At 34.7% G+C, this 23,547-nt stretch overlaps 1 protein-coding gene across 3 annotated transcripts in view; it reads right to left on the bottom strand.

Annotated features, from left to right (window-relative positions):
* Window positions 1-1,651, bottom strand: part of LOC123527023 (carotenoid-cleaving dioxygenase, mitochondrial-like) — a 32,518-nt gene extending 30,867 nt beyond the window's left edge. Inside the window, exons 1-2 of one of the 3 annotated variants that reach the window (XR_008367131.1) lie at window positions 1,453-1,646; window positions 556-606 (exon numbers count right to left, since the gene is read on the bottom strand). The gene's annotated coding sequence lies outside the window, so the exon portion shown is untranslated. Of the gene's footprint in view, window positions 1-555; window positions 607-1,452 lie in introns of all 3 variants that reach the window. The other 2 variants (XR_008367130.1, XM_053523619.1) reach the window with 2 other exon arrangements.
* Window positions 1,652-23,547: the final 21,896 nt, after the last annotated feature.

The following is a 23,547-nucleotide window of genomic DNA, read 5'->3' as shown; positions in this document are numbered from 1 at the left end:
CATGAATGAGAAACAAATACAAATTTAATGTGCCTCATATCTAAGATGAATTCTGCCTGACCCAGCTTGTATGTAACCATGGGCTGGAATACCTTATCATTGATAGATCTTATATAATCTAAATGGTCAGTGTGAGTGGATACAGGTTGAATAAGAACTACTTGTTCATTGATAATTCATCCGTATTGTTCATGAAAGGGACTATTTTGTGTAGCACATGAACATCCTTTGGATGTGATTTGGAATCAAATAAAGATGCTATATGATTGTCTGAAATACACTTTAACTTTGGTTGCGGGATAAACCCGCAACCAAAAATTATCTAGTAGCATTCGTTCCAGGATTTTAGTGACATTGCATACTTACACTGTTATTACGTTTACTGGAATTTTGAATCTATCATACAGTACTGTATATGCTACTATAGGTCTATACTGTTTATTTATTAATAATATTTTCAAATATGAAATTTGGGCAAAATCATCTTTAAATAGCCCTGTGCACATGAGGTCATGATTCGGTGTAAAAAGTAGAAAGTAAACATATATCACTTACCTTGTCGGTTTAAATAACACTTGTCCATACCTTTGCCTTAGGCACGACCCGCTGATAAAATAGCGTAAACAAACTTACTTTAAGTTGAACAGAAGCTATGCATATTTGAAATTAAATATAGTGTTCGGTGAATGACAAAAACCAAAAAAATATTGTTTCCAAAATTTTCTTTACCAAACAGAGAGGAACCACATACCTTAGAATCAAGTTTTGGTACCCTTATTACTAACAATAAACTAGAACAGTAGACAACCTAACGTGACGACATCAATGAGCTCAATAAAACATTTTCTAGTACAACTACCATGGAATATTATGCTTCACCCTACAATGTTCTCTCAAAATACTTACAAAAAATGCAGAATTAAATATAATGTTGACAAATTGTGAAAATTAACGACAAAATTTGACAGGTTGATAGTACGGTGCCCCTAAAGTGACATGTTACGCACTTTTTCCCACTTAGGTAATGTGAGACATTTTTTATTTCGTTTAAACGAAATCATTTCGTTTAAACGAATTAGTTATTTCGTTTAAACGACGTTTAAACGAAATGTTATTTCGTTTTAACGAAATAACTATTTCGTTTAAACGAAATCATTTCGTTTATTAATAAACAAAATAACTATTTCGTTATTTCGTTTAAACGAAATCATTTCGTTTAAACGAATTAGTTATTTCGTTTAAACGAAATAGATATTTCGTTTAAACGAAATAAAAAAAGTCTCACATTACCTAATTGGAAAAAAAGTGCGTAACATGTCACTTTAGGGGCACCGTAGGTTGAAGACGATTTGTGATCTAACCTAAAGTTTGATGTTATTTATAGTTTCAGGTTTATTGTCTTTAAAAGGCTCCTATATATTGTAAATTAAAACAATAAAAGAAATGACTTACTGCCGTTTTCTCTATCCAAGTCCCGTTAGAATTCCTATTTTTTGATCACCTGACAGTAATTAGGATTATTAGCAATTAAACAGGTGCCTTATTTTCACATACATAACTAAGGATTTATCTCATGACAGAAATCAAAAACCTATTGAATATCATATATATCCCAAACACGAAGTGTACTAAACAATGAATTTTGATTAGTAAATAGCACATATTTGTATGATTAGATAAATCTAGCGTTAGGTAAACAGATAAACCAATGGTTGAGATAAAGGGCGTGTTGCAGGGACGGAGAAGTAGTCTAAAATAGAGTATCTTGCACAGCAATAGTGATGTAGTTACATATACATGTATGCAATTTGTTTAACTGTGTGAAAATGCTAATTTCTTTAAACAATTTTGATTAAAAAACTAGAAATGTTCAAGCTACTTCACAAAACGACGTGTGTAGGTGAAAATGCATTTCTTTATGACATTCAGAAAACAGTTTCTTTTGTTGGTAATTGCAAATTATGATAATAATAAAAAAAACAACATTTCATGACTTTGGGTTTGATTTAAATATTAAAACTGTTCAAAGTGATGAAAGATCATTAACTCATCCGTTACGCGACAGACGAAAAAAAAAAACCACAAACAAACACACATTAGCTATACTTCACAACATATTGAGTTTTTATATTTTATAGAACTTTCTGCATGTTGTAAAATTTAATGCCTCTAAGTTTGGCATATAAAAATCAGAGTCCGTCTGTCCGAGATATACCTATACTAAACAAAACTTGTATTTATTTAATTTCGATTCGCAAACATTTGATACATATAATGCATTCTTCATATATTTCTGCCATTAGTGCTTTTGTTCTTTGGCCGAACTATAGGACATATAAGAGTTATCGCTCGTTGTAAAATATTGCAGTTCTATGATCAACTGTTACATTGGGAAACATAGTATTATATTATAACAGAAATAGATATTTCATAGGAGAATACAGTACACTAGAATTGACTTCTCTGAAGTATTCTAGAGCAGTATGGAGTGCTCTTGAGTAACACGATAGTGCACCAGCATGCACTACAGCTCCATATAGTACTTAAATACACCAAGAGCACTACGTATAGTGCACTAAATTACAACAGAATGGACTTCTTTAGAGTAGTCCAGAGTATTCTAGAACTCTTTAAATGCGAAACAGACTTTTAAAAGACTTTTCCTAATTTATGCATATTGAGTGAAGCGTATATTCTCTGTGACGATTTGATAATAGACAATATATCAGGAGTCAATTCGTCTTCTGAATCTTGCGGAATACGGTATACAGAATCTATGAACAATGGTTGGCATTACTTACGGAGTACAGAATCCACGAACAACGGTTGGGTTAACTGCTTAGTCGTTTTTTGTTTACTTAAATGCTTTAGTAAACAGCGCTAAGCAAGCAAATCAAACAAAAATTGTTCTCAGTGTTTCTGTCTTTCCTGTTTATGTTGTAACGATTTAGATAGATGGTCTTTCTGTCTACATTTTCTAAAAGTTTAATCCAGCCTGTCTTCATGTTAAATGCATATGCATATAAGAGTATGCCATGCTACGTTACAGTATGATAAAGTTATGTCTCGAAAGCAGAATAATGACAATACAATAGCACACTTATGACAATAAATATTGAGTCTTCAGTGTGTCTATCGCGAGTGTACTTTATTATCATCGTACTGTCTTCCTTTTGTGGTATCGCATTAAATGTTGACAGGACAAATTGCACAAACGATATGCGGTATTATTCATGTTTTGGGTCTAGTTTACGTGTGACAAAAGAAAAAAAAACAACATTTTAATCCTTTCATTTTACAAACGCAACGGGTGTTCCTGTTGTTCAATATCAACGTGCAACAAGACGATCAGCGTCTCTATAGCCTAGTGGTAGAGCGTCCGCTTCTAGTGCGGGAAGTCGTGAGTTTGATCCTCGGCCGCGTGATACCAAAGACGTAAAAATGGTAGCAGTACCTCCCTTGCTTGACGCTCAGCATTAAACGGGAAACTGTCTTCTTTTCTATATAAATTATGTATAAAATAATACGGTCACAGAAATGTGAGGTTTGTTAAATAATAGAAAAGAGGAACTATCAACTTATTCGCTTTCAGGTTAGTTTAAACTAATTGATTTTATCTCGACTATGATGAAAGCTTTAAGCTTATTTGAACCACTCTCGAGTCCGCTGGAAAAAAAAAAAAAAAACAAAAAAAAAAAACAGTATTCTACTTTAAATCGGATATGTGTGGGATTTTGAAACGGAGTTATAAGGTATCAGTTTTGTCTTCAGTACAAAATCCTTTCTCGTCACGAAAGAACGGATTTGACCTTATCGAATAACACCTGTATGCCAGACCGTCATGCACAATTGCAAACTGAATCAAGGTATGATAGGGTTTAATGGGTCGTAAAGCAAGTACTTGTTTTCAAATTCTTGACTTCAGATCTGTTGTCCTTCACCTATGTGATGAAGCATAAACCACAGACACTAAATAACATGACGCGCTGCGCATAATAATGAGCAGTCATCGTAGGGATGTTTTTCATTTCGTGTTGATATCCTGTCGCCGGCTTTCTGGTCTCAGAATCATAGCCCAATGTGCATTGAGTAATTGCCTTTTTAACGGCAAGATGAGGCGTGTTTAAATTAATTTGTTAAACAAGATTTTTTTTCTAAAACGTTTATTTTGTTCACATATGCATATTGTATAAATGCATCAATTATATTTTTTGTATAATACATGAATTCAGCTAAAGATACTCCTATTTGAACTAGATTTACAGGGATGCGGTCGTCGGTAAGGTATACCCTATAGCTGTAAAATTAGTGACACACTGAAAGTAAAAACATTTTACCTACTTTTCCAGTTATAACGATTTCATGTTGATTTTGTTCGATAAAAAATGCCTTTGTGGGTGGTGGACGTATTCAGAAACCTTGGCGTAATGCCCAACGAGAGGCTGCGAGATGTTCTTTTGCGGACTTGAATTTTGCATCGAAATAACGGAATGATGTTTTACAAATATATTAGTGTATGTCTACTTTTGACAAGAAATAAAGCCACCAGACATCACCTAAACTTACGAAAGTCAGGCAATTTTGAAGGAATGATAGGTTTGTAATTGCTTTCATTTAGTGTTCAGGGCGGTGCCAGGGGTATGAGGGATGTTGCACTTTCATCACTTCTCCTGAACAGACTCAATCAAATCGAATCTGCTACTGTTTTGATTGGTTGGGTTCGTTGCTTACAATGGATCTTTTTAAGTTTAACTTTGTAATAAAATTGGATTTTCGTTAATGCAAGCTACGGGACTCATTTAAATTACAAAATGAATTCCAAGTACACAGATAACAGTGGTCATGTTTCAAGAAGATTATTTTTAAAAAACATAATGATATAAGACCGGAAATAAATGATGATAACAAGTGAATACAAAAATAATTACCAAAATATCGTAATTATATTTTCAATAAACAGATGTTAGATCTTAATTTCTTTGTGCTTAACGTTTGATATTACCAAAATCTAAATCCCTGTAGATATATACGTTGTAGCGGTCTCTTTAAATCTGACTGTTAATATTTTCACTTTGGTTGCATATAAATACAATGCGTAAATATTTTTGTTAACTCAGACATCTTTAACAGTCTAGATAAATATTGTATATGGGCTACTTACTTGAAGCTTTTATTTTAGGATCTGCCATTGATATAAAAGTTGCATCATCTTTTGCCAAACAGATGTAGACCTTTACATAAAATCGTTTACTAATATATCTACTACATGTGTATTGTACGTGAACCTTAACAAACATGTTTCCTGGCATTACAAATCATTACGTTAAATGCTAGACTGGTTCCTGTCTGTAGATATTTAAAGATAATCCAATTACTGTTTGTACCTTCTATTCCGTTACAATATTTTTCCTCGCTAGATGCTGTAGGAAGTAGCAGCACAAAACTTAATATTTTATTCCCGAATAAACTATTTTATCATAGAAAATAGAAAAAGTGCAGTAACTGTTACACAAAGAAAAAAACACTTGATTATTATCACAGCAAAATCAAGACAATGTAGACGTATAAAATATCATTAATATAATTTATATTAAATCACTTCCACAATATTCTCGAAATATATCTTAAATGTATTCCTATGTAACTTAAATGTAAAGCAGTATGAAGTCACCTTAAACTATATAAAATACTTAAGTTATAAAGTAACGCGAGTGTTCAACAGTCATTTTTTATTTTATGACAATTAACAGCTGATCCTTTGGGACAATAGATTCCATTAAATACATGTGTAAAAAATGTTCTGCGTAAGCCGGTGTTAGGGAACGTTCATATACAGACTCAATCACACCAAGTCTGCTATTGTTTTGTTTGGATGCATTCTATCCTATCAAATTTGTATTGATTCATTATACTATTCTATTTGTAACTCCATATTCTGTTTTCTAACAGTTGCTCGATCTGCTGTATTATATACTTAATATAGACATAAACTTCACTTCGTCTCTAACATTAAATAAGATTAACATCAAATGTGGGCTAACAAATATACTTTGAATGCTCTACATTATACAAGGAAATACAAAATCTTTGAAAGAAAGATATATATCGAACTATAGTCACTGTAGTTAAAAACCGAAAATATTCACAAAAATTCTCACAAAAGAGGGAAGCGGTTGTGCATTGTATTGCAACGCTACTGTTTTATTGAATAAGCAGTTGAAGTCATCAATATTGGAAATGGAACAATTATGTAAATACAGATTAATTATTTTCACGATTTGTATGTTATACTCCAGGAAGGGAAACCAAGAAGTTCAAGCTTCGCCGGTTGGAGATAGTCTTGTTAACTCTAAACTTGATAGTAGAAGCCTAATAAGTATGGGCAAGGCACTTAATAAACCAGTACTGACACTTCTAGGGATTACATTTGAGAAACAAGAAGAAAAGATGAACAAAACGATACAGTACGAGCTAGAGAGCGTGAAGGAAGAGACTAAATATAAAACAGACAATGTCGAAGATAAGACAAATAATGACGAGAAACTTCTTAAAAACGTAACAGCAGAATTTGAGAGCTACAAACGGGATACTAAATCTGAAATGGAAGCAATAAAGGTTAACTTTCAGAAAGAGAATGAAGTGTTGAAGTCTGAACTTTGCAAGTTGAAGTCGTGTTCAGAGTGGACGGAATGGTCTGTTTGTTCTGCTAAACAAGTTCAGACGTTTGGTGTTAGTTTCCGGTCAAGAACGTGTGGCATAAATTCAGTTTTGCACTTCAAAGTCTGAAAACAAAATAGAAACGGAGAAAACCATCTGCCAGGGTAAAAGAATCTCTGGTCTGCCCTTCAACGTACACACTAACTACCAACCAGTTCTGCATCAGAGTGAGAAACGATGTTGAATACACATGGGAAGACGCTCGGTATGCCTGTAATAGAGATGGTGGGCATCTGATCAATATTGACAGTGAATTGAAAGCTGCTGATGTCAATGGAGCATTGGAAACTATGTCATTTGCTGATTATACATATTTCTGGATTGAGGGTCAGAAGACACCACTAAACACAACATGGCAATATGCATATGGTTCTGGAAATATTGGTTTGTCGTTATGGTACAACGGGGAACCAAACACGTCAGATACACGTCTCATTTATTACAAAGTAAGAGGAATATGGTATTTGTATGGTGTCACCGCTGGTGGAAAAAGACATTGCATTTGTGAAATTATTGGAGCAAATTAGAAAATTTGAATGTCGAATACCGGAACGTATGCCGGACACAGTTTTATTTCAATCACTTACACGAAAACGACAATATTCAATTAAATGCAAGTTTAAAAAACTTATTCTAGACGGAAAGAGTTTACCGATTATTTGGTAACATCTTGGATTATCTTATATTATGACCTTTTCCTGTTGTTATTTGTTATAAGTTAAATATACAATTTCGTATTATTCGGAATGTAATATAAATATCTGTATAGAATCATTCAACATAAAAAAAAACGGCATTGGATACACCGGTCTAAAAGTGTTTAAATTCTGAAATCCGGAATAAAAGTTCCTACTATCTCAACTCAAGAATTTTAGAATGATGTGTAATATTTGGATAGTAAAGAAATTACAAACCGACAAATGAAACTGAAGCTTGAAAACATCAATACCTGAATTACATACTCATATTTATACTCCTCCAAGCGGCACGAGCGAATTAAATACAGTACAACCTCTCCAGAGCGGCCCTCTCTTAAGCAAAAACCTTTCTATAACAACAACATCAAAATTTTCCTAAGCTTAAATATACTACCAAATTTACCTCTCTAGAACAACAACCTCTACATAACAGTCAATATGTGAATCTCCCAAAGGACGTTGCTCTACAGAGGTTGCACTGTACATCAACATTTTTCCGTACAGTAAAACCTGTCTTAAACAGCCAGCCAAGGGAGTTAGAAAAAGTGGCTGTTTACAGCAGGCGGCTGCGTTATGCAGGTAATTTATAGAATAAATGACGATTTTGGGAAATGATAACAGGCTGCTTAAGACAGGTTGGCTGCTAATTAGAGGTGACCGCTTAAGCAGGTTTTACTGTACTGGCATGCAATTTTCGCATCGATCGTGACTTCATTTGTAACATCACTGTTTCGATCTTTTACCATCAAAATTTTCAATTTTACTTTGGTTAAAGAACTTAAATTTATTTTATCTATCAGAATAATTCTAAGATTAGATCTAACTATGTGTATGTAATGAACATAAACTTTGCATCCAGAAATATGAATTTGTTCTTTCTCAGATTCAGAATAATATTGCGCGAGTCCAGGCTCTGACTTTACGCGGACTATTCGGTTATCACAAAGCAGCGATCATGTAACTTTCGCGCCTTTCCTTTTGTTGTTCATACGAAATGAACGCCATAATTTTCAATGGAAAACAATAGGGCGAATGTAAATATTTGCTTGACAGCATGCTGCGTAGTTCAATAACATACGCTGCTTGCTATATAACAAATAAACCGGAATAAACGTTGAAAAGATATGTAGCCCTACAGAAATGTTGACAGAATTGTGTTCCAATATATTACAAAAAATCGCCCGAGTACGTAAGAACTGTCTTATTTTTATTAGCAAGTACATGTAGTACTACGGATGTAAACATCTAAAAAGTCAGTTGTTATTGATATTTTTATTGAAAGTAGCCTTGTGGTAAGAAATTTGATACATATCTAGTACACACATCTAATCACATAAAATTAAAAGATTGAGAAAAATCAAAAAGTTTAAATTTGCCACTACGGATCATTATGTTTTGTCTCGGAATGCGTTTTAACGAGTAAAATCTAAAATTATCTCGGGACGTCCCCCCAAAACCCCATCTGTGGGAGAGGACGGCACCTACCCAAATAAGAGGCAAGTCCGGGATCCTCCAAGGCCGGTGAAGGCAATAGACTGTCTCACAACTATTTCGTATCTATTCGCTGTACAATGAAGTTAAGTGCGGAATAATTTACCACCTCTGACGTCATTATCGTTACAGACCGGAAAATTTGGCCTACTCTGTCACCACCTTTGAGGCAGCCGTGGTCTTGAGCACAAACTTACAAGTACTCATGCCCAGTAAAAATTAGTTTATCATACTTTTAATATATACCAAGATGCAGTAAGTTACTACGAATAATTATCGGCTGCAGGCCTTTACTTAACATCTTTTTACTTTACATGGGGTTTGAATGCCTAACTGTATATATCACCGAATCGCAGTATCATATCGATGCTATGGTTGGCCAAATCATTTCCTATATGTATTGGCTTTCTAACTATCAAAGCGCTTTCAGCGATTGTGCCATTTTTGGAATGGATTCTTTTCATACACGTACTACTATAACATGGTGACATAAATACGCCTCCGTCAGTACTGCACTCAGTAGTATCAATACTTTGATTTTTTTTCTTTTTTACTAGTTGATAGAAATAATAGAATGACAAAGAACTAGTCCGAATGCTATGCTGGTGCTTGTTTAACCCATTCCTCTTCGAATGGCCGTAGACCTTTGAGATATGTTCAAAATAAGTTCATGTCAATAAGTACAATTCAAGACATTTTTACTTAGTGTAACTTAATCGTGATTAAGTGTATGAAATACAATAGGGTTATCATAATAGTAACTCAGTCTGGGATTGCTATATTCGGCTCAAGTGGATTTTTGCCATACTGGATCTCACGAGGCGCGCAAGCGCCGAGTGCGATCTATCCTTGCAAAATCCCCGAGAGCCTGATACACAATCACAGATCTAGCTACCGTTATAATGTTCCTTTTATTACCCCCACCCTTTTTGGTGTTGTTTTGTTATTGAACAAAATCTTCAATGTTTCAATGACGTTAGAATGTGTGCTATTTATAGAACTGTGTCGTGTCATGCATACTTATGAAAGTACTCAAGACATTCAAGACCTTTGAGACATCCTACGCAATTTCGTTGAACCACTAACTGACTTTCTGCCTCGTAGAAAAGATTGTTGTATATCACACTGGATAACCGGCTATCCTGACGCCCGCTGGAAATGTAACCCAACTGGAAATGTAACCCGGCTGTAAATGACCATGGCTTACATTTACAATTTCTGGGCCAAATATGATCGTTGCGTTTTGAGTTTTGAGATATTCGCTAGCAATTTCTTCAGTTTGAAAAAATCGAGCAAAAACCCAAAGTTTTGCGCCAATTGTTTTGTTTGTGAACAACCTGTGGAAACTTTTATCATCTGGTTTAACAGATGTGTCCTTTCCGGGTTTTACGTTATTCCTGAAAAAGTATATTAGCCGTTAAATAGGCATGTGTCGAAAAAACAGCAAAGAACTGTCGAAATGCGGCCGCTAGTGCTTGTCGTTTGAACTCGGATGTTAAACATTATAGATTCTTATACCATTAACTCTTCCGGTTATGTTTTGAATATTTAGTAGGCAGGGTAAAAAAAGTTAAGTACTGCAAGGTGAATTATGACCCGAAAACGTAATTATTTTGTAAAAAATGGCACTTTCATTTCAAGAGGCTTTAGGACTATATTCCTTCACACCCAGGCTGAAATTAAACCTAGTTCACGCGTTCTTGCCATTTTTCCGCCATGCGAAAGCCAGCCGTATATTGTTTGCAGTTACACCGAAGCAATATAGTACATATTGCCATTTTTCCAGCTTTTGATTGTGGATGGAAACCACTACAGATGCCTCCGGGCTACTACAGAAAGTAATTTCACCTCGGGTTTTGCAAGTGCAAATGATTGCTTCTGGTCGTCAGTCCTTTGAGTTTCGTTTGAAGAATTCAGTATCCGTTTAATGAATCTCAAACGCCCGTTCTTGTTTTGAAAAGTGCTCTTAGTGTGGTGCTTGATAGGTGTATATTGTTGCTGTATAGCGGCAAACGATTGAAAATGATTGTTTCAAATCTAAATAAGCAGAACTTTGCAAATTCTCACATGACTGTTAATCAGTTATGTCTTAACATGGCAGCCACATGCAACTTTAATCAACATATAACAAGGTAGATCGGAACTCTTCTTTGCTTGTTTACGATCTTACACAGTCAGCTATCAAATAAAACCGCATCATGAAAGTTCTACTATACGACACAAAATATTTGAAATTTTGTCTATGTATGTAGGAATTGCCAGTCTGACACAAAATAGTTATTTACAGCTCTGTGTTAAAGCTTTTTTGTTATACTGACATTGGAGGTGGTCATTAATGAATGGGCCTCACTAATACTTGTATCATCAGTAACACATGTTTGAAGTTTAAAAATCAATACTTAAAAATCAGTCCATGCAAGTTGAATCAGAGCCCGGATAAGACACTGCGGGCGGACGGACGGACGGACGAAAGGAACAAAGCAGCTTTTAGACCATAAATCAAAAGGACAATGATAATAAAATCAACCAGAATTACTCGACGTGGCAATAAGGACCATACATAAGTACATGTATATACAAACTGTTTACTGACTGCAAGTATACACATTTTACACAAATTAAAGACAAAGAAAAATCGCAAAAACACAGCCAGACTAAACAGATACAAAATATACATAAAGAAGAGACACTACGGGGCATATAACATGTCTACAAGACAGTAATTTTTACTTTTATACAGCTGTATTCTCGATAGCCGACAGCTGACTTCAGCGACTGCTTATTTCAAATACAGCGGCCGTTTTCGACAGTCTTTTATCTCGACCATGCCTATTTAACGGCTAATATACCTTTTCAGGAAAAACGTAGAACCCGGAAACTTCACACAGGTGTTCCGAAAGGACACATCTGTTAAACCAGATGATAAAAGTTTTCACAGGTTGTTCATAAACAAAACAATTGTTAGCGAATATCTCAAAGTATAACGATCGTTTTTGGCCCAGAAATTGTAAATGTAAGCCATGGTCATTCCTTGACAAAACTATCAAGTTGATTTGCAAGAATTGGCTTCGTTTTAATAGAAATAAATGAAAAACGTTACCTACCGATTTACAGCTGGGTTACATTTCCAGGGGTTACATTTCCAGCGGGCGTCAGGAAAGTCGGTTATCCATTGTGATAAATGTCGACAAAATTAGATACACCTTTATACTACAGTGGCGTACAACAAGTTTATAACATTGCACTGCGTATATCTTACAGCGAACAGAACTGGGGTCGGATGACTGCTCGATCCGAAACAAATGAATTTAGACTATTTAAACTCAAAAATAGCATGAATTAACCCCTTCACAGAAATTTGACAAAGCCTATTTTCATATATCAAAATATCCTCAAATTTACTTTATTTTTGAAATTTTATCTTTTATTCTACACTGCCGCTTCCGTGGCTCGATACCGAAGGTGTGAAATTATTTGCATTTTTTTCAAGGTAAACAGATTATTTTTGCAAAAAAAAATGTTGCCGAAGTCGTAGAATAGTATTTCCATTGTGAGAAAGTAAGATATTTCATAAATTCTTATCTTCTGGCAAAAATAATCGCTCATATTGTATACGGTCTTTATATCGGTTAATCTTGCCGACCCCCCTGACCCCATGTACGGAAATACCGGAAAACGGGATTTATCAATAATGTCGATATGGTCAATAAGATTCAAAATTATAATAATGTTAAAAATCACCGCTAAAATAAAGCAAATAACTTTGTACATTTGTAGAAGACAGTCTAATGAACAACTTCGCCTGATAGTTAGACTTGGACGGCCAAATATTGTTGAGATACGAATGGATATAAAACCATGAAATATTTAATGACCAGCTGGTCACTAATTCACTCGCCAGGCTTCGCCGAATTCCGTAAACCAACGAAGACATTGTCACATGACAAATTTAAATACGTCGAAAACAACAATGGCTGATCGGCCGTGATAGGATTTTGTGTAAAGACGGCGGATAAATGCAGAAATTTACAAATATTTTGCTTCTCGATGCCATTTCTACAAACAATGCATTAATGTTATAAAACAAAGCCTGTTGTTAAATAAAAGGAAAGGCAGTTTACCAGAAAATGCGATACGAATGTGCTAGACATGTTGTTTTGTTTCTTAAAATAGATTAGCGTGGCTCTTTGTACGGTCCCGTACGATTAATCATTTAGCGTGGCTCGTATTACAGTCCCGTACGTTTCACAATCAATTTGTCTACATCTGCACAGTAGTCCCTAGCTAAAAGTTCAGCTCAAAGATGAGATGTTTATATAATATGCTGTTACGGATCTCTGAGCTAAAATGAATCCCGTACTGACACCTAACCAGGAATCGTTCCAGAAGTCTGTCATGCTATAATTTTATCAAATGCAATGGACTCACCTTTTACTATACAATATTTCTAATCAATTTTCCTTTTGATCTGGCATAAATAATCTACGCAACATAATTTGAACACAAGTTTCAAATTGGTACCCCTGTCTGCAATATTTTGTCCGTCATTGCAGTTATCACCTGATCAGGGTACTCTTCATTTTGAAAAACCAATAGGCTGTAGAGAATCGTTATTTATTGACATTTTCTGAGAAATTGTATGTTGTTTTATAGATTTTATGTGATTATATTAAATTCATAAATATGTAAAAATTTATACTGATTTTCAAGAATAACCACATGGTCTGAACTGTTGCATGACATCATGAGTTTCTCACGAGAGACCGTGCGAGATGTTGCGGTTTGATACTGGTAAGTTATGGGGTTTCGCCATAACTAAATGAATGCGACAATCAGAAAATAAAAACAGTGTCAGTTAAGTTATGTTAGCTAGAACTAGATAGTCCCCATTGTCAATGACTGACTGGGACTGGGAGGCGACTGTCTGGTCGACACTGATGATTAAGCCTTCATAGAAAACACAAATTAATGTGCAATATTAAAATCAGCATTATTACAAGTTACAGGTTAAAAGATGATAAAACAGATATTTCAGGTTTGAACAATCTAGGCCACTCCTGAACTCAAAAAAGAGTAGCACTAGATTTAACATGATGTGGTGGGTTGTTTCAGAGTCTAATGGTTATTGGGGACAAATTGACTTCTTGTGATAATGGGTGCGAGAGGAGGGAATATAAAAGTAATGGTCCTGAGAGTCTAGCCGGTACTGGTGATCTACAAAAAAATAACAAAAAAACAATGGAATGACGGATTTTATATCAAAGAATCAGGGATGTAAGGATGTGAAATTTCTCCTTGTTTCTAACGTTTGCCAGTACAGTTAACATTTCTGTGATGCTTCATCTACAGACATACTTGATTTGAACATATCTGCCGGCAGCCTTTCGTACTCTTTCAATTCCATATGTTAGAGATTGTTGAATTCCAAATAGTTGAGCGATATTCCAATTGTGGTTGAACATGTTTTATACGGAGTTTCTTAAATTTGTACATTTATCATTTGTTTGATTTTTTTTATGTATTTTAGGGTCTTGTTTGTCTTTTTTGTGATCTAACACTGCTGGTTCGCCTAAATATTAAGCATTTTTATAGTTTTAAATTAATAGATATGTAGCTTATAGCGAAAAGCAATGTTTTTTTTTTATTTCTTTTTAAATACCCTAATCACTTCGCATTATCGGAATTCAACTCCTTTGACCGGGGCTTTTTCCAAAGCTCTAATTTATGGTGGTACTGCTAGAGAGTCTCACAATCATGCATGATATTTATAGTGAGACAAACTACATCAGCAACGAGTCTTACGGTGCTTTTAAGTGAGCCTGGCAGGTGACAGACATGTTAAAAAAAGGTAAGGCCTAAGGACATACCCTTGCGGTACCCTTGATACCAAATGTGGCATATCTGATTGAAGACCTTTTGTGTTCGTATTGTATTTAAAGGAAATATTTATCCCACATGGATGTTTTTCTATATATACCTAACTGAAATAGCTTGTAGACCAGACGATTGTGATCAACTTTGTCAAACGATTTGATAAAGTCTATTTCTATTAGGTCTGTCTATTTACTAGCTTCAAGGTAATCAAAAATTCTTGACTAAAATTTAATAAAAATTGAGATTCACAACTGTGCTTTGAGCGGAAGCCATGTTGGAAGGAATTAAGCAAATTTTATTATCTAGATGATTAATAATATTTGATACTAAAACATGCCCCATCAGTTGGAAGCAATTGCAAGTAAGAGAATAGGTTTGTGATTGTTGGCTTTGCTTCGCGGGCCCTTTATGTATACAGAGACAACGGTAGCAGTCCTCTAATCTTGTGGTACACTGCTGGTACCAAGCTTCTTTTTGTTTATTCCCCTTCTGATGAATCTAAGTGAATTCTTTGCTTTTGATGTAATGTTATCAACATATTCTGACCAAATGAGATACATGTATTTACTTAGTGTGACGCTCAGATATGTAGCAGCATCTCTAGTTTTCAGTGGGAGAGAGAGAGAGAGAGAGAGAGGGGGAGCGAGAGAGAGAGAGAGAGAGAGGACTTATTATTGTCAATAATTAGATCCCGTCTTATCAACCGAAATATGAAAGAAAAAGTAAGCATATTACATGATATTCAAACGATGATGTGAACTTCTATAGATGAAATTTTTATTTTTCACACTAATTGCATATGTGTCATGCGATGACAACAATATTGCATGCAGACATAAAATTAGCCTTTTTCTATATTCGAAATCATTTCCTGTTTATGTGTGACTGAAAATTAAAGAAAAGTAAAGAAATCGGCTGAAAACATATCAGTTGAATGACTTCAGTACAATGTAATACAGAACTGCCGTACGAATAACCACCTGCGGTTTATTTCACTATTCATACGGGACCGTACGATTAGCCACTTCCTTTAGCGTAGTCACGGACGTATCCGAATGATAGCGGTTGTGTCACTGAAACAGAAAGTAACATTTTTTTTTTATATCCGTCTCCATCGGTGGAATCTATCAATTTACAAGTAAATTTATCCAGCCAATTTCTTCGTGAACGGTTGTTTTATGCGTTGCTGTAGAAAAATGACCTTCCTATAACTTAGCTGGCCAGTATCATAACTTTAAACATAAAGGACTAAATGTGTTTTTTTTTTCTGACACTTTTAGGAACTCTTTTTTTTCAACAAGGAAAGTTTTCGAGAATAAAGATTGAATGACTATTTATGATTATGAATGCGTAATTATTATATCTCCTGTATTAGATGGGGTAAATCTTACGCACATTTAGTATTATTAACAAAAAAATGTGGGAAGCTATAACTTCAAAACATATTATTTTATGTATACTAAAATCATATAAATTAACACGTCATGAATATAACACGGAACTGATGGTATTATATACTCATTCCTTTTTGATGGGTTTAACGTAGCACCGACAGAATTTAGGTTATGTGGCGACATTCCAGCTTTGATGGTGATTATTTCATCACGAGCGGGCACCTGGATAGAACCACCCACCTTCCGTAAGCCATCTGCATGTCTTCCTCACATATACTCAAACAGAAATTATACATACAGTATAACTTCTGATGTGTGGAATCAGTTTCGTTCAATAAACGACTTTTAGACATGAAAATGATATTTTTATTATAAAAATAGGCTCAAGCGGAAACCCTACTTCCAGTTTTTCCTTGAGGAAAAGAAAATGAAAAGAAAGGAGTTCCTTCAGGTACTCGAAGTTCCGACTTTTGTAGTTGTATTGATTTATCCAACTTCGCCGATTCGCAGCAATAAATAGCTGAACGGAACTTAATTAAGTCGAAATTATACTATTAACGATATGATGTAATAGGGTTATTACATGTATAATGGTAGCTTCTTCTGGGATGCTGTATTCGGCTCAAGTTGATTTTGCCAGGTCGGACCACAAGAGGCGCGCATGCGCCGATTGATGATTCGTCCTGGCAAAATCAAAGGGAGCCGAATACAAAATTCCAAATCTAGCTACTGTTATAATGACCCTTTTACTATATACCTCCACCGTTTTGTGTTTTGTTTTCTTATCGAACGAAGATTTCATTTTTTATCAATACTAAAAATAGAACTTTTTGTAGTTTTATTTGCGCGCTATCTGTACAACTATGAGAGATCATGCATATTAGATGAAAGTAGTCCGGCAACAAACAATACAACAAGTACATTACGGAACTATTTTCTGCGTTTTTATATTTTCTTGTGAAATACAGTCCATATTTTTGATAGAATTTATATAGGTATATAATAGATGCCGGCATATTATGGCAACCTGCTTATCCAATTCTGAAATCAACTGAGCATTTAGAGCGCCATAAGGTGATTTCTCGAAGGTTTGAGCAAAATTTCCTTACCAGGAATTATTTTTTTTATAGAATCACTTCATCCATTTTTACATTTTCAGATCACCTAAGTATGATATTGACATAAATTTTGACTTTCAAAAATTTTAGAAATTTTTACATTAAATGATTGAATGGAATGGTCTTTACTTATTGTAGAGACCATACCATAGCTATCCGAATATTTCGATTTTTCAAAAGGAAGTGGTTTTTACAAGTGCACCGGTTACGATTAAAAAATGTAAACAATGGACTGTCAATGAATCTTCGGAATGAATAAATGGTAGTCGAACTTAGTCCTAATACTGACTGACATAGAATGCTAATGACTGCATTTGTTGCATAAAGGTATTTAGTTTGTAACTGTAATTTCCTATCAATTGAAATCCTCTCAAAAATTTGTAAAATAATTTGTTATATTTGGACAAAGCACACCATCTTTGCCGTTCGCCAGCTGCTAAAAGGGCAAATATAAAAGATTCAGTGTAAGTTATATTTCACTGGTACTACCAGTTAGTAAGCTCCTACTCTGAACAACACGTCAGAGAAATTTGGGCAGTTTTGACCGATTTAAAAGTTGGCAGCATTAAGTGGCAGGGGCCAGTTTTGCATTTGGCCCGGGTACGTTTTTTAAATAAAATAGACATATGTACTTTACAGGCATATATATTCAATTGGTTATTTATGATGTTTATAGAACTAAGGATTCCTGCGTACGAGTGATTATTGTGTAAAATAAATATGTGCATGTATCGATTTTCCTAGCTCCATGTAGACGGCCGGGTCTAAAACTTTACCTGAGGTAACGGAAGTCAGACGAATTGGAAACGGTCCTCCATCCATCCAGCTTCAGCTCAAATTTGCGGAAAAGGAAACGGTTATGAGATACTTTTCTTCCCACCATTATTTTCGTCTGACCACATGCTTTAAAAATATGCATGTGTTTTAGGTCAGTCATTTGCAGATAATACGGTACAGGTCGAGCAAGGAGTGCATTTTGGGCCATTTTTGTCTAAAAATTTAGTGTCCTGAAACCTGCGTTTTACTCGTTTTTATCACAGAAGCAACAGAATCGGCAGACTGAAAATGTCACATAATGAAGTGCTATGTCTATGCGAGACATTCGCTCAACAATTGCCTTGAATTTGTCGAAATTGGATTTTTTATGATTTTTTTCGCACTGGTATCAGCGCAGAGTTGTGGAGTTTTCAAATATACTGTCCCTTGCCCCCATAAGATTATATTTTTTCTTTACACGAAAATTGCCGTTAGGTAACAAAGCGAATACGCCGATAATCCGGAGTTCGCCGATTATGATATTATTGTCACAAAATTGTTCCAGTTCACGTAATGTATAATAGGTGCACTTAAACTGCATAGCTATTAGCTAGTGCTGTTATAGGGAAGTGGTAGAGTGTCTGCCTTAGGTGTGAGAGGTCTTGGGTTCGAGTCCCGGTCAGAGCTTAAATATTTGCATTCTGCTACAGCATATTTTTGCTGTTTACAGACTGTTTCAGATGTTCTAAATTTTTAACACACAGTATCATGGATCATTAGTTAGCAATACAGATCACAGTGGAATGTTAAATCAAATGCACCCAATTAGAAAATATTCACTATATTATGTCCCTTTGATGTTTCTGCTCTCCATGTTCAAGAAGAGTAACATTTCCTTGATCACAAAATTTTCTTTTACATGAAAATATTAAATGCTCGTAACTCTACGCTTCTGGTTAAAATATTGTCTATATATCTATTTTTGAGAAATATGTGGACACTGCCTCCATTTCAAAGTGTTTTAACTTCCAACATATGATTTTAAAAACTTAGGTACTATCTCTACTTATTGTAATCATTCTGTATTATTCGGCAATTTGACATTTATTCAAATTAAAATGTTGTTGTTTATACATTTTGCGCATAAAATCAATGTCAACATTATTCGGCGATTTGACATTTATTCAAATTAAAATGTTGTTATTTATACATTTTACGCATATAATCAATGTCAACGTTCTTCTTGCACAACATACATTTCCAAAAATGTCAAATACATGTACAACAAATAATAATATTTGAAAGGACATCACAGCTAAAACAGGGGTATAAATGTTTCTTTATTTCAAGTATTAAATCCAATTGATAATCCAATTGTAGTAATGGTGTACTGTACCCGTATTACCGAATTTCGATGTAAAAGTTAATAATGTTACAAAACTCAATTATCAGCATAGTGACCCAGCATCAATCATACATACACAGCTATTTGTTATCAAGCATGTACAGAAAGTTACATACGATTTTCTAAGTAAGAACACTACCTTGTGACTTTGTACGACTAGCCATGACCCCTCGGGCTATACTAGGTACCCGAACAGGGTCTCAAACTTTAACTAGTACCTGTGCCTATAATACCATGTATGACAGCTTTATATATCATAGTCATAGGGGTTCGAGCTAGGTTTAAACCCTTTCAGATATGGTCAAAATTGTCGAATTTCGCAAGTGTGAACACTTCGTCGCTGCGTTTTTCACGGGTGAAAATGCACATTGCACCGGAGAGGGAGCAGTTATTATTATACGGCGGCCTCTGTCGTACTAATGAGGACTGCTTCTCGGCTTCGTTTTATAACGTCAAACTTATTATGAGAACAATGGTATTTTGTTGCAGTCATTATTATGAGGACGATTATATGTTTGACAGCCAACATTTCATTGTGCGAATGATGTTCGTTTTTATCAAACACATAGATAAGTTCTTATTTATGCCTCTGTTTTTAGCTCACCTGAGCACGAAGTTCTCAATGTGAGCTTTTGTGACCTCCCTGTGTCCGTCGTCCGTCGTCAGTCGTCCGTCCGTCGTCGTCGGCGTCATCAACATTTTAACTGTTAACACTCTAGAGGTCACAGTTTTAGCCCAATCTTAATAAAACTTTGTCAGAATGTTTCCTCAATAAAATCTTGGACGAGGTCGATATTGGGTCATCTAAGTTCAAAAACTAGGTCACCAGGTCAAATCAAAGGAAAAGTTTGTTAACACTCTAGAGGTCACAGTTTTGGCCCAATCTTAATGAAACTTGGTCAGAATGTTACCCTTAATAAAATCTTGAAAGAGTTTGATATTTGATTATCTGAGGTAAAAAACTAGGTCACCAGGTCAAATCAAAGGAAAAGCTTATTAACATTGTCGAGGCCACATTTATGACTGTATCTTCATGAAACTTTGTCAGATTGTTAATTTTGATGTTTTTTAGGTCTAGTTTGAATCTGGGTTATGTAGAGACAAAATCTAGGTCACCAGGTCAAATAAAAGGAAAAGCTAGTTAACACTCTAGATGTCACATGTATGACCGTATCTTAAGGTAGTAGATGTGTAATAGAGTACCTCCTTTTTGAAGAGTATTCAATTCCTACCATAAACCCACATTTACTGCAATTCTCAGGGGGGCGTAGGTTCAAGCCCTACTGGGACCAAATTTTTTTTCCCCTTATTTTCGATTTTTTCTAGTAAGTTTTTACTTCTTTCAAGACTTATGATAGATTTATTGTACAAAAATGAAAAAAAAAACATTTGCTAAGCGATTTCTTGCTGTTCAAAGTGAATTTACTACTTAAACAGAAGGGGTAGAGTTACACATCTGTAAAAATATTGAGTTACATGTGGTAAAAGTTCTCTATTTTGCTTCCATTCTTTAGATTACATATTGTGGAAGAAATTTAGGTAGGTTTTACATCTGTCCCAAGGTAATTTTTGAATGAAGTAAGCAAAATTCAAAACAGAAACAAGGATTCGACCTTATTTTTTCAACGTTGAAATAAGAATTCTGTATCATTAAATCCGTTTACTTGAGGAACACTATATAAAATGATATCCACATTTTTATTTTGTGTTTAATAATTGTTTAACAATAGTTTGATGATTCTTTTATTAAAATTAATGGTAAAATGAGTTCTCTGCAAACATTTTATATAGCGGCCATCACTTTGAAATTTTTCTCTACTTGAGCTAGAGGAGATACCACAAGTTATACAAAATTTAGAAAAAACGGCATGGTAAAAGTTGTTTAAAATTTGCAATACAGTGCAAAACACGGTCATCTTTAAGAATATACCATGCAAATGCCATTTTGTAAACATTGCTATTACACCTCTACTACCTTAATGAAACTTGGTCAGAATGTTAATCTTGATAATATTTAAGTCCATTTTAAAACTGGGTTAGGTGGGATCAAAAACTAGGTCACCATATCAAATCAAGTGAAAAGCTTGTTAACACTCTAGAGGCCACATTTATGACTTTTTTTTATGAAAATTAAACAGAATGTTAATCTTGATGACCTTTAGGTCAAGTTTGAATCTGGGTTATGTGGGGTTAAAAACAAGGTCACCGGGTTAAATCAAAGGAAAAGCTAGTTAACACTCTAGAGGCCACATTTATTACCATATCTTAATGAAACTTAGTCAGAATGTTAATCTTGATGATCTATACATCAAGTTTAAATCTGGGTCAGGTGGGATTCAAAAACTAGGTCACTAGGTCAAATCAAAGGAAAAGCTTGTTAACACTCCAGAGGCCACATTTATGACTGCATCTTTATGAAACTTAATCAGAATGTTAATCTTAATGATCTTTTGGTCAAGTTTGAACCTGGGTCATGTGGGGTCAAAAACTAGGTCACCGGGTCAAATTAAAGGTAGTTAACACTTTAGAGGCTGCATTTATGACATATCTTAATGAAAATTGGTCAGAATGTTGATCTTGATGATTGTTAGGTCAATAGGTCAGGTGAGCGATACAGGGCCTTGTTTAAAGTACTGTTTTTTATATCTAAATATAGATAATGTTTTGAAAACAACAAAATTGTAACAAGGAATTTAACTTTGCAATTGTAAAACAATCAACTAAATTTAAGTTAAAATATTTGCATTTAATTTTTTTATTAAACTATATAAATTTATAACTGAAACATTTTAACATTTCATTAAAAACACTGACTAGTGTCATTATTAAAATGATATAATGTTAATGTACATACAAGCAAGGATAATGCATTTATAAAATCCAACATGGGAAATGAATTGGCAGAATGAAATATCATCTAATAAAATGTGTGAAATGACGGGTATCCCCTTCCATACCGGAATGGCACACAATGTTCATTGTCATTGGATTAATCATTAATCAAAAGCATATTTGAAATGGTAACAAAACACATTTTATGGCCGAGACCTATACGGACTTAATTCAAAATCCTCATTATATAGGCTGACTTTTGGCAGAGGCGGAGGAAGCCGGTGATGTCATCGTGTGCCATGACAATAAGTAAATGCATGCAATATCAGGCAACAGGCATGAATAGGTTAATCTCATGAACGATAACTCTTATAACTCTTACATGTAACATAATTTCGTTGAAACAATAATCATTTCAATATATGCAGTTTCTGTCAGAATTAAGTATTAGTAAGATAAACTAAACGATTTATGATTTGTAAGCAGTCCTTTGCCATACTCAAAACAGGTCCTTATAATATAATTTTAGCTTTCGAGCAAATATTTTGCTGTCTCCATAGGAACCTGTGATGAATGTATGCTCTGATATATCTCTGGGCAAGCCTATATTTGTTAATTAGAGATGCTGCGCCTGTAATGCCTAAACATGAAGGCACGTATCGGCATTACGTTAACATATAACAGCATTTACGATTGATTACAATGTATTTATTTATTTATTTTGTTGGGTTTAACGTCGCACCGACACAATTATAGGTCATGTGGCGACTTTCCAGCTTTGATGGTGGAGGAAAAACCCAGGTGCCCCTCCGTGCATTATTTCATGACGAGCGGGCACCTGTATGAAGCACCTACATCCCGTAAGGTAGCTGGATGGCTTCCTCACATGAAGAATTCAACACCCCGAGTGAGGCTCAAATCCACATCGATGGCCACGTAGGCCCCTTGGTTATAATGGAATGTAATACGCTTTGTATTAAATCGAAGTTACAAAACAGGCCCTCATTTCTACAGTTTTAGTCTCAGTTAAGATTGATCATGAAATTTTATTTATGTTTGAATTAATGACTATCCTGTATTAATGTTAAGATTCTAATGGAATTTAATCTTGAACTTCTAGTCAAAGTTGCCATCAATGTTTCAAACCCAAACTCAGCTGAGACCGAAAACTGTTTTGTGAATATGGGGATACACCATGATACAGTATTTATTAAGACATTACGAAAGACCGGTGGTGACATCACCGTTTAGTGGAATGAATT

Source organism: Mercenaria mercenaria, chromosome 14 (genome assembly GCF_021730395.1).
Source record: "Mercenaria mercenaria strain notata chromosome 14, MADL_Memer_1, whole genome shotgun sequence".
NCBI lineage: Eukaryota > Metazoa > Mollusca > Bivalvia > Venerida > Veneridae > Mercenaria > Mercenaria mercenaria.
This window is presented reverse-complemented; position numbering and strand designations above follow the sequence as displayed.